Source organism: Eleutherodactylus coqui, chromosome 9, assembly GCF_035609145.1.
Source record: "Eleutherodactylus coqui strain aEleCoq1 chromosome 9, aEleCoq1.hap1, whole genome shotgun sequence".
Classification (NCBI taxonomy): domain Eukaryota; kingdom Metazoa; phylum Chordata; class Amphibia; order Anura; family Eleutherodactylidae; genus Eleutherodactylus; species Eleutherodactylus coqui.
The window spans coordinates 93,101,019-93,114,931 of record NC_089845.1 but is presented as its reverse complement, the minus strand read 5'-3'; positions in this window follow the sequence as shown (position 1 = coordinate 93,114,931).

Sequence of the window (13,913 nt, the reverse complement as noted above, 5' to 3'; positions counted from 1 at the left end):
GGAGGGAAAATCAGCTAACCCAATTTTTAGTCCCATAGTCTTTAATTAGAGTTGAAATTAGGCATCCTGATTCACGATGATTTTGGTGAAATCTTCCCTATACCAACACAAACAAATTTTTCCTCTAGTTGCTCCTCACTGTTCTTAAGTACAGTAGTTCTTTGTTTGTTTCCATTAATGTAAAATAGTTGTTTGCTCAATTTTTAAAAAATACAACTCACATTTCATTTAGATAACTGAAGCAATTGCCCTTTGGCATACATACAGGCACTGGGGTCAGGGCGCCTGTAACATTTGGCGCATTCTCAAGTGCTCAAAAAGGTTGAAGACCCTACAAATTTTCATGATCACCACCACTTTCTAGAACAAATGTTATGCTGTAGTGTATTGATCGATTAAACCCCTTATTAAGGATGCCTGCACACAGGCGGGTCAGACCCCGCATGCGGGATTCCCGCAGCAGAGTTTGACCCGGTGCCCGGCCGGTGACCCTAGCTAGCCGCTCCGATGTCTTCTTCTCTGCTTCGCATGTGCCGACTGGAGTGACCGTCGGCACATGCGCCGTACAGAGGATGCCGCACCATTGCTATGGCAATTATGTGTCCTCCTCACCTGCGAATGTGCCGGCTGGAGCACTGGTTGGCGCATGTGCAGTACAGAGGTTGCCACACCGTTATGCAATGACGTGACCTTCTCTGCTGCAAATATGCTGGCCAGAGCACCGATTACGCTGCTCCTGCGGCCATTCTGCAATGATGATTGCAGAATGTTCGCGGGACAGATGGCTTCCATTGACTTCAATGGAAGCTGGCCATGTGTAGCCTGTACAAAATCGCAGCATGCTGCGATTTCTCCACCGTGAGTGGAAAATCGCAATTGATTTCCACTCATGGGCAGAAAATCTCATAGCATGTTATGGGCTGGATTTGCTGCGGAATCCCGCTCTGGATTTGCAATGTAAATCCGCTCGTGTGCAGGAGGCATTACTGCTCAAGAGTCTTATGTTACAGGAAATTTCTGTTACAGTATTCTAATCAAAGCACCATTGATTTGAATATATTTTTTATTAGAATGTGGTGTCAGAGATTTTCTGAGTACCTAAATTGATTTTAATGCTCCATAATTTAGCAAATCGACGTGTTTCCAAATTCACAGATTCCTCCATTGTAATGTTCTAATATATTTCAGTATTAAACTACTAGAGTGCCACAAGCCTTTACCATGGTAATAATTATACTTTTCTGAAAGTCTCCTTTAACTGCTGAAAACAATACTAATAGATATGTATTTAATTTGCTGCCCATAGATACTAGATTCATGTAAGCCAACATCACTATGTCTGCAGAGGACATAGACCTTGGAGCATTTATGGTCTTCGGTAATTGCATCAACTCCATTTCCTTTCCTTTTCTCTGACAATACATTTGTAGAGGTAGTTACCTTGCACCAGGGAAATAGCTATGGAAACTATATAAATAACAGTCACACCCAGGGCCTGGTGTGTGAGTGCAGCCCAAAGGGCATACAGTTTCCAATCTTAAAATAACACAATAAGAGGTAGGGATCTGAGGTTTTTTTTTAAATTAAAAATGACATAAGGGACAGCTTACCCCCATATATAATATTTAGGGGACCTAGGCATACACCTAGAGTGTCTAAATGATATGGGGTGAACAAAGACAGTATAGCACCCTCTTGCTATAGTAAAGCTCAGCATAGTTGAAAATATCAGCACTACAGAGGCATTCTGCAGATTATGTAACAATTATAGTACCATTATAGCCAATCATCACAGGTGACAAGCTCTATGGCTGGAGTCGTTCACTTTTCCTTTTCTTCATCCAGCCCAGTTCACCATGATGACTTCTCCTGGCCATAACTTGTCTCTGCTGAATTTGACATACAGACTCTTTGGATTGTCACTTTTATAGCACCCACCTTTAACTTCCATACCTTTACACAATCTTCCCATCCATAGTGCCCTAGACAGTAATTAGACCCCACTCAATAAGTTCCACTTTTAGTGCCCTCTACTCAGTAAAAGTGCATCCTTAAATGCCCTCATTAATAATAATGCCCCCTTCTGCTCCCATAATGTATAATGATTAAAGATGAGCGAACACCAAAATGTTCGGGTTCGCGTTATTCGAAACGAACTTCCCGCGATGTTCGGGTGTTCGTTTCGAATAACGAACCCCATTGAAGTCAATGGGCGACCGGAACATTTTTGTATTTCGCCGATGCTCGCTAAGGTTTTCATGTGTGAAAATCTTGGCAATTCAAGAAAATGATGGGAACGACACAGCAAGTTCTCCTCTGCCACAGCTGTAACAGCTGTGGCAGAGAAGAACGATGTTAGCCCATTGAATTCAATGGAGCCGTCAATACAGCCGACTCCACTGAATGCAATGGGCTGCCGGCGATCGCGGGATGAATTGTCGGAAAGGGGTTAAATATATAAGCCCTTTCCTGCAATTCATCCAGAAATGTGTAAAAATAAAAAATATATATATACTCACCTGGTGCCGGCAGACGGAGTTCAGCGCGGCAGGCTGCAGTTCTCCTGAACTGCTCTGAACAGCTGTGAGTAGTATTCAGCAGCCGGGGATTTAAAATCCCCGCCTGCTGAATAAGATGCCTCTGAATGGTCACAGCCTGACCAATCAGAGGCCAGCCCTCACTCACACCCATTCATGAATTCATGAATGGGTGAGTGAGGGCTGCCTCTGATTGGCTCAGGGGCAGGAGAGCTGCCCCTGAGCCAATCAGAGGCAGCCCTCACTCACCCATTCATGAATTCATGAATGGGTGTGAGTGAGGGCTGGCCTCTGATTGGTCAGGCTGTGACCAATCAGAGGCCTCTCATTCAGCAGGCGGGGATTTTAAATCCCCGGCTGCTGAATACTACTCACAGCTGTTCAGAGCAGTTCAGGAGAACTGCAGCCTGCCGCGCTGAACTCCGTCTGCGGGCACCAGGTGAGTATATATATATTTTTTATTTTTACACATTTCTGGATGAATTGCAGGAAAGGGCTTATATATTTAACCCCTTTCCGACAATTCATCCCGCGATCGCCGGCAGCCCATTGCATTCAGTGGAGTCGGCTGTATTGCCGGTTCCATTGAATTCAATGGGCAAACATCGTTCTTCTCTGTCACAGCTGTTACAGCTGTGGCAGAGAAGAAGGATTTGTCTTCTATATGTTCTCAATGGGGTTGGCGCTGCTGCCGCCGGCCCCATTGAGCGCATATAGAAAAGATTTCTCAGGGAAGAAAGTTAAAGTAACCCGAACATCCGAACATCGTGTGGTGTTCGTTACGAATAACGAACATCCCGAACACCCTAATATTCGCCCGAGCATCAAGCTCGGACGAGTACGTTCTCTCATCTCTAATAATGATCCCTTATGCCCCATCAGTAATAGTGCCATTTATGCCCCATCAGTAATAATGCCCCCTTTTATGCTGAAAAAAACAACACTATACACACCTTTTTTGCTTCCCCTGCCACTCCAGTCTGTTTCTTCTTCACTTCTGGGTAATCTGATCTCAGTCTCTGCTACCAGGAATTGGCTGCAGTGGTTATGTGGCCCTAAGGGAATGGAAAAAGGTTAGTATAATGTTTTGTTATTTTATGTCATAGCCTTTCTGCACTTAGTAGCCACATTCTTAGGGGGTCCTGGAAGCCTAGGCACTTCCACCCTCCCCCCCCGAGACACATCCTATGGCTGCTATGCCGGTAGTTACATCCTGCGTGTAAACCTCTTTGGCGGTCCACCATTATTTGGGGGCCTTTGAAATTCATTAGCTCAAATCCTTAAATGCAATCTAACAGACAGTAAAAAACAGTTTATAAGGCGCCACTAGATGCATTGAACATTTGGTACAGCATAACTACCCCCTTGTGTATGAAAAAGGCCTGATGGTAACAGAAATTGGATATATACTAAAGTCAAAGATGCTTAAAACCGAAAATTGCTATGTTTGATCAGAAAACACCAATTTAGTAAACAGGAGATATACCATAATAATAAAAAACAGTAAATGAAAAAATCCACAGTATATGACTATATGTATGTAATATAATACAAAAATGTGCCAATACACCAAACATGTATCAGAAAAATAGAAAAAAAGTATTTATTTTTAATATACATGTAAAAACAGGTCAGTCAAAATATAGAGCAGCATCTCTCTTGGAGGATAAATGTATTAATTTGAAAGAGTATGTAGAACAAGTTATGCAGATCATATATCTAGGATACATATCCACATATTGTATGAAGAACACAAAAATACAACAACAACAGATATGCAAACTACATGAGGTCCAATATTGATATAAGATCACATGCAGTACTGATAAAGGCTCAATAATATGTTAAAATAAAAAGCGCAAAAATTGTGATTATGTATATAATATAAAGTTCAGTGTGGTATATGCAATAATAGAACACATACCATACCAATGGTAACCCCTTAGTGACCACCCATAGTGTTTTTACGTCCTGGCTGGCTGAGCTTTAATCAACATGTAAAAACATGCTCGCTATGGGGTTTAAAGCCTTGCGTGCTGTGGATGGGACAGCTCCCTGCTGTCAGCTACTGGAGTCAGCCGACAACCTGGAGCTGCTATGGGGGGGGGGGCCGGGATATCCGACCCCCGGTCATCGGTCATTCGATCGCCGATATTTAATGGATAATGGTGATCGCATTAAATTAAATAGAAGGTTTAAAAAAGAAAAAGTTTCAGCTCCCCTCGCGGATCGGATTCCTAAAAGTACTCACCATCATCCTTTGCGATGTCCCGCAGCGTTCTGGTCTTCTAGGACTTAACAGGGGGTAATTTTTAAAATGGGGTCATTTGTGGGGGTATCTATCATTCTGATACGTATGAGTCATTGCAATCTTGGCTTGGTGTAGGAAAACCAAGTGTTCCTCAAAATGTTGATAATTAATGTTAAATTTGAAAGTCTCCTAAATGGTTAAAAAAACTAAAGATTCTCAAATGTGCGTCCAGAATAAAGTAAACAAATGGAAATCTATACCTCATCAAAAATGTGTACAGTATGTTTGCACGTACTTGAGATATTACAGTTGAAAATGTGAAAAAAAAAAAATTGAAAATGTTCCCTATTTTGGTACTTTCAATAAATATACACAAATTCTATCGGTCTATTTGTACCACCTAAATGAAGTACAATATTTGGAGAAAAAATAATGTCAGAATTACTTGGATATGCAAAACCTTTACGGAGTTATTCTATGTTAAAGTAACACGTCAGATTTTCAAAATTTGTTTTGGTCATTAAGGCGCAAACAGGCTTGGTCATTAAGAGGTTAATATGCTACACTGAGATGGCACCATCATGTTTGGTGTATTGGCACATTTTTGTTGGTATAATGTTTTATTGTAGCCTATGTGAAATGTGCTTGCATTATTTAATTTAATTGCTTTCCATATATTCATTGTTTTACTCATTTTATTGAAGAATAACATGCACAAGTAAGTGCACTGTCAACACTCTTTCATATGTAAAATACAAAAACAGATATTTATAATACAATTTACATTTTTCTATTTATGCATGCTGATAAACCCTAGGCAAAACTACAACACAGGGGATGGTAGGTAATAATAGGACTGGAATTATGTCAGCCATATAGAAAAGAGGAAACAGAAAGCTATGCCATTGTGATATTAAACTAGCCAATTTGATTATAGATTGCCACATATTGCAGCTGGTATTAGCTAATATAGTTGGACTACACTCATTCTAAAGAAAAATCAAGCACCTGGAAGGAGTTGTCGGAATTAAGTTAAACTTTAAAAAAAAAAAGCAAAAGGATAATTTATTGTGGAAAACTGAACACTTAAAGGGAAGCTCTAGTACCCTGTTGTACCGCCTCTAGATTGGATGTAAGATGTGATGCGGGTGGGAAGTGGGTGAGAATGGGGGTATGCAGGTTCCATAGGGTATCCTGCAACATATCAGTCCACATTTGCTGTAACTGAGCCTCTAGATCATGCAAATTCATATGTTGTCAGAGTTGACATCCCAGATGGTCCCATACATGTTCTATTGGTGATAAATCTGGAGACTGGACAGATGATGGAATTGTAGCAATGTTGTAGAACCATTCCTATGACATCTTTTCTATGTGCAGCCGAGCATTAAGCATTATTTAGAGGCAACACATGTAGCTGCAGGATGTCCTGAACATATCAAATAACTGTCATTGTCCCTCATACCACTACTAGGGATGACTGACTGCCATATGCGATGACCGTCCAGGCCATCACCAGCAGTGGAGATAGTGTACCAAACCACCGCAAAGCAAAGATTTAGGTGCCCACCCCTAGGTCTCCAGACACAAACATGGTTGTCATCAGTGTTAAAACTATACCTTGATTTGTAGCTGAAGACAACCTGGTTCCACTCTGTAGCAGTGCAATTTTATCGTTCATTACACCATTGCAATCAGGGGTGACAGTGGGTGAGTGTCAAAGGCCGTACACATAATGGGAGCCATGAGACTAAATGTCCTTCAGCTGAGCACCTGGAAATGGATCTGACAGACACAAGAATCTGTAACGATGGCACCTCTTGTCTAGATGATTGACAAAAAATAGTTGGAGCTGCTTGTGCTTGTCGGATGATCAGATGATTTTCTCAGCTGGTGGTCTGTCAAGGGCATCCTAAACCCGGTTGCTTTGTGTGCATGACTTTATGCAGCCACTGGTCCGAACATCTCCTAATAGTGTGGTCAGAACTGCCCAGGTAGCAGGCAATTCGTCAATACAACCATCCAGCTTCTCACATTCCAATACCCTCACTCAACCTCTGTTAACTGTCCAAACTTTCTTTGTATTTTTAGTGATCAACAAGCTCTACACAAGTGAGAAAAGAGGTCACTAGACACAAGTAGCCTCTGAAATGCTTTTTATAGGCCAAGGGTGGACCACTTTTATAGCCTCAGGTGGCAAGACTGTTTATCTAATCACACCACAACTCTAATCATTTGTATATCTGTCTAAGATGCAACTGCATGCCAGGTTTTGCAGCAAAATGACAACTACTTCTAGGGGCTTGATTTTTTTTTACAAAGAGTGTAGCTGATGTTGATCTTGTATTTTGAATAAAGATAGTATTGATGAATTACACCATGTATCCCAGATCTTAAGAAAAGATAATTCGTTCATAAGGAATGATATATCCATTTTATAGGAACTACGAATTCTAGTAAAAAAAATGTTAGTATTCAGTTTATGTAAAATTTTATATTAAATATATTGAGATGAATTTCCCACTTATTTCAAAAAGAAAATTGAATGATTAAAATATATTTTTTCACTGAAGTGAACTGAAAATGATTGTGGATACAGTAAATCTATATTATACTGTGGAAACTGATGACCACAGGTGTACCAAAGATGAATGGCACATTAAAGACAAGTTATATGAAGCAAATCTTTATCCATCACATGGAAGGTTATGGAGATTACAGCAAATATGTCAAACTAAACCAAGGGACTTTAAATGTTACTATACAGAGACAGAACTAAGCATGAAAATATCTACTAGGAAATCACTTTCAACAGAGAAAAATGATAGCTAGAGGTGATCCAAAAACAACTAAATTAAATCCAGCAACAACATTGCATTGATACAAGATTCATTTCCTTGCTGACAACTTTATCTTCTAAAAGGTTAAAAAGAAAAAAAGGGGATCTGCTATCTTGGACCTAATTCTTACCAACCCGGGAGGGAATGGTAGAGGAAGTAAGGGTGGCTGGGACCTTAGGAGGCAGTGATCATGCTATCCTTCTATTTTGGATAAAAAGGGGAGGAAGACCTGAGAAAACTCAGACCTCAAGGTTGGATTTCAGAAAGGCAGATTTCAATGAACTCAGAAAGAGGGTAGGAAGAATCCAATGGCTGGATGTTCTTAAAGGGGTTGTCCCGCGAAAGCAAGTGGGGTTCAGCACTTCTGTATGGCCATATTAATGCACTTTGTAATGTACATCGTGCATTAATTATGAGCCATACAGAAGTTATTCACTTACCTGTTCCATTGCTAGCGTCCCCGTCGCCATGGTGCCGTCTAATTTCAGCGTCTAATCGCCCGATTAGACGTGCTTGCGCAGTTCGGTCTTCTCCCTGGTGAATGGGGCCGCTCGTGCCGGAGAGCTGGTCCTCGTAGCTCCGCCCCGTCACGTGTGCCGATTCCAGCCAATCAGGAGGCTGGAATCGGCAATGGACCGCACAGAGCCCACGGTGCACCATGGGAGAAGACCCGCGGTGCATCGTGGGTGAAGATCCCGGCGGCCATCTTAGTAAGATAAGGAAGAAGTCGCCGCAGCGCGGGGATTCGGGTAAGTACTAAACGTTTTGTTTTTTTAACACATGCATTGGGTTTGTCTCACGCCGAACGGGGGGCCTATTGAAAAAAAAAAAAACCCGTTTCGGCGCGGGACAACCCCTTTAAGGACAGAAATGCCCAAGAAGGTTGGGAAATATTGCGAAATTAAATTCTCAAAGCGCAATCGTTAACAATCCCTAAAAGAAGGAAGAATGGGAAGCATTTAAAATAACCAGGATGAATGAACGCAGAACTTAAATACATGTTAAATAGGAAGGAAAATATGTTTAGCAAATGGAAAGAGGGGGGAATATCTAAAGAAGAATATAATGCGATCTGCAGAAACTGTAGGACAAGTGTCAGAAAAGCTAAAGCTAATAATGAATTGAGGCTTGCAACAGAGGCCAAAAGCAGTAAAAAGGATTTGGGGGGTATGTCAAAAGCAAAAGAAAAGTCAAAGATGCTATAGGATGCTTACAAGATGAAAATGGAGAATTGGTTAAGAATGATGCTGAGAAGGCCGAACTTTTAAATTCTTATTTTGTATCTGTTTTCTCTCAGAAAGTAGATGGAACATCAACTGATTTTCCCTGTGCTATTGGGGCTATAAAAGAATGCAGGCTATCTGTAAGCAGAGAGATAGTGAGGGAACACTTAGCTAACTTAAATTAATTCAAGTCTCAAGGTCCAGGTGAATTACATCCCATGATACTAAAGGAAGCAGCAGAGGTAGTTGCTGAACCACTCGCTATAATTTTTGAAAATTCCTGGAGAACAGAAGTCCCAGAAGATTGGAAAATGCTAAATGTTGTCCCTATCTTCAAAAAAGGGAAGAAGGTGGATCCAGGAAACTACAGGCCTGTGAGCCTGACTTCTATACCAGGAAAGATCTTTTAACAAAAGCAGCATGTATGCAAGTACTTGGATGAAAATGGAGTAATTAACCAGAGCCAGAAGGGATTTGTAACAAACAAGTCATGCCAGACGAATCTAATTTCCTTCTATAATAGTATCACTGACTGGATTGATCAGGAAAACGCGGTGGATATAGTTTTTCTTGACATTAGTAAAGCATTTGACAAAGTATCTCATACTATACTTATTGAAAAAATGACCAAATATGGGATTGACAAGGCAACTGTGGATTCAGAACTGGCTGAGTGATCGTACTCGAAGAATGGCCATAAATGGCTGCACATCCAAGTGGAAGAATGTATCAAGTGGGGTACCACAAGGCTCTGTCCTAGGCCCAGTGTTGTTCAACATTTTTATAAATGATCTGGAGAAGGGAATTGATGGGAAACTGATCAAATTTGCTGATGACACAAAGCTAGGAGGGATAGCTAACACTAGGGAAGAGAAAGAGAGTATTCAAAAAAAATTTAGACAAAAACTTGCACAGTGGGCAGCGACTAACAGAATGGTATTTAACAAGGAGAAATGCAAAGTCCTACATCTGGGCAAGAAAAATGAAAAAAGAACATACAGAATGGGAGGAATTGAGCTAAGCAGCAAATGTGAAAAAGACTTGGGTACATTAATAGATCATAGACTGAACATGAGTCAACAATGTGATGCAGCAGCCAAAAAGGCAAACACAATTCTGGATGTATTAAAAGAAGCATCAAGTCTAGATCACGTGAGGTCATTATCCCCCTCTACTCTTCCTTAGTCAGACCTCATCTGGAATACTGTGTCCAGTTCTGGGCACCCAACTTTAAAAAAGACATAGACAAACTGGAGCAAGTTCAGAGAAGAGTTACCAAGATGGTAAGCGATCTGCAAATCATGTCCTATGAAGAACGGTTCAAGGATCTGGGAATGTTTAGCTTGCAAAAAAGAAGGCTGAGTGGAGACTTAATACTGGTCTACAAATATCTGAAGAGCTGTCACACTGCAGAGGGATCAGCTCTGTTCTCATTTGCACAAGGAAACACTAGTAGCAATGGGACAAAACTGAAAGGGAGGGGAGACAAATTATATATTAGAAAAAACTTTCTGACAGTGAGGGTGATCAATGAATGGAACAGGTTACCACGGGAGGTGGCGAGTTCTCCTTCAATGGAAATGTTCAAACAAAGGCTGGACAAATATCTGTCTGGGATGATTTAGTAAATCCTGCACCGGGCAGGGGGTTGCACCCGATAACCCTGGAGGTTCCTTCCAACTCTATCATTCTATGATTCTATGATCTCCCTTACTAGTCAATGGCTAGTTTCCCCATCTGTCCACCAGGGGTCAGCTGCCAGCCATACCAGGAGCAGCCTATAGCCAAACTAGTTGGTTGGTCCACTGTCCGTAACACATAGAATTTGTTGATGCATAATGTTGGCTTTGCACCAAACATACCTTTTGGAATTAATGGCAGACTTGATATAGATTTTGGCAGAACATATTTGGTTTGGATGTTTTTCTTTGTTAGAAAAGGCTTCTATTTTGCCATCCTACCCCACACTCCAGACATATGAAGAATATGGGAGATGGTTGTAACATACACTACACAACAAGTACTTTTTAGAAATTCCTGCAACTCTTTTAATGTTGCTGTAGGCCTCTTGGCAGACTCCCAGACCATTTTTCTTCTGGTCTTTTCATCAATTTTTGATGGATGTCCAGTTCTTGGTAATTTCACTGTTGTGCCAAATTGAATCCACTTCTTGATGACCGTATTCACTGTGTTCCTTGGTATATGTAATGCCTTGGAAATTTTTGTTGGTATCACTCTCCTTACTGATAGCTTTCAACAGTCAGATCCAATTTGATTGGCCTTTGATGAAAAATGTAACTAAGAAAATGTCAGGAGAATCCTACTAGAACAGGTGAACCTCATATGGGGTAAATCAGGATCACTTTAAATAATGACAGGGGAGTACTATTTATCATGAGTTTAAATGCAATTGGCTAATTCTGAACTACATCCCTAAATATAAGACAGTGTTCACACTTATGCAACCACATTATTTTAGTTTTGTTATTTTTCCACCCTAAAAGATTTTGATTTCTTTTCTAATAGAATTGTACAGATAACGGTCACATTGAAGTTGGAAATAAATCTGAAATTATTCTTCTTTGTCAGATTTTTTTATGCTGACAAAAACATGGCATTTTAACAGGAGCATGTAGACTTTTTATATCCACTGCAGTAACTTGGTATGTAAGTCTGAAAAAAGACATATGTCTATCTAGTCCAGCCTATTCAGCCCAATGTTGATCCAAAGGAAGGCAAAAACCACATCGGTAGAAGCCAAGTGCCCTTAATTTAAGAGTAAAAATTCCTTCTTGACTCCAGTCTAGCAATCAGAATAACTTCCTGGATCAACAACTCTTTTGACTAATTCAATCATTTTGTATCCATTTTGTCGTGTCCAACTCTCGGTGAGTTTATAGGTGAACATTCTCCATGCTTCCCTATCAAGCAGTGCTTCTTTTAACTGCTTGATTCACATATTGGTATGGTGTCAAGCCAGCATGTTCTTAGTCAGCCCTTTCTTCTTATTCAACTGGTCATTCCCAACATTATTGACTTCTCTAGCGAGTTTTGACTAATTAGTGACTAGCATATGTAATACTGTTGCACTCAGCAAAGGTGTCCAGGCCTCTCTTAAACTCTTTTAGCAAGTTCACCATCACTATGGCCCTATGCAGAGTTCCATAGTCTCATTGCTATAACAGTAAAGAAGGTGTAGAAACCTACTTTGTTCTAAAAAGAAACTATGAGCAAGCCATTCTGGTCTCTATCATGCTGACACTCCCATGAAAAAAAAATATCTCTGACCTTCATCTCGAATCACTGACGGACAGACTCCAGGCCTAACTGCTAAATAGACTCTTAGTCTTCTAGACACCTCGTGGACCATCCACATGCTCAGCACCAAACCAATCCATTGTATCTGTTCCTCCAAGTATCTCCTATCAGCATTGTGCTGCAGTTTCCAGTATCACAGCACACAGACCTGTGTCACCATTGGGGTCATCTTGGACCTATGCTGACACCTAATTTCCTGATGCTAAAAAGATAGGTTAAGCAAATATTAAAGTTCATTACCTCATAAAAGAGGAGCTGTATAAAGAATTTTACCTTCTGCTGAATTAAGACTCTTATATTCTTAATCCCTCTTCCCTTATTAGCATTCTGCTTGTTATTTGTACTAAAGCAAATTGAGGACTAAATTAATTTCCACCCATGAAAATATGTAATATATTACAGAGAAGTGCTGACACAAAATACGTTCAAGAAAAAGTTTGTTAAACCTTATATTAAAAAGTTCTAATGTGAAAATAGGAAACACAGCAGGGACACCAAAATGTTTTTCCCATTATTTGCACTTATGAATAAATTTCATCCATGTCAACAAAATTACAATTTGTAATTTTAACATGTTAAAAATTCTTATTTTAAGCTAGTAGTAGATTTATTTTCAATGGAATACCTTCCTGATTCTGGATATACTGTACTAGTAGAATTACCGGGCTTCACATGAGTCTATTCCGTGTAACGGTTTGTTGTTTGTGTGTGTGGTTAAATACTTAATTTGCTATTGATATGAAGCCAACAAAATAAATACAATATAATGCATTTTGTTCATGGCAAATAAATGATTGGTTGCTATGCACTGAAATTTGAAGTCTCACCAGTGGCATACCGAAGAGATTTAAAAAAAAGAGGTTTTCCGTTACTGGACAACCATGCTTCAATAGGACCTATTGTATTAAAATAATAAAGTCAACTATACCTACCCTTCTGTCACCGCTGGGCTTCAGCACTGAAGCTCCACTGTGGTCCCAGTGATTGTTGCACCAGATGATGTTACAGGAAATCAGTGGCTCGCTGCAGCCAATGAGAGGCTGTAGCATCGCCGCTCATTCTCCTGACATTGACATTCAAATCTTTAGTACCATGATATCAGGAGTTCAGGAGCATGATGCTGCAGCCTTTCATTGGTTGTATCAGTTACACGATTTCTCATGATATCATCTGTCAAAACAATCGCTGGGACCACAGCTGGGTGGCAGCACTGGATTACGGCAGCTATGGAGAGGGTAAATATATTCACTTTATTATTTTTATACAGGGAGTCCTATTGAAGCTGGATCTTTCAGTATATTTGCATTTTTATTTCAAATTTTTGAGAATATGTCAATAATTGTAGGTCTTAGAGAGCTGAAACCCAGTCTAAAACCTTTCAAATTGTCTGATTTACCTTAGTGGCAAGTTTGGTGCAGATTCCTCCAGTCGTTTGGCCGTGCATAAAGAGCAAGCAACAGAAATAAATTTTTATATATATAAAGATATGCCAGACAAAGCCACTCTGATGACATACATGCCATGGATCATCTTGTGGACTGACTGCCATTGCCTGAGTACTTAAGAAATTACAGTATTGGCTTGTAAATTTTCGGAAGTCTGATATGGAACCTATTTAGTCAGCAGTAGGACTCCAGATGATATCTGAAGTAGCAACAACACCTATCTCACAGTAATTCTTAGGAGAGATAGGAAAGCGCCTCAGAGTATTAATAGCCTGGACTCACCTGGTGTTGACACCTCG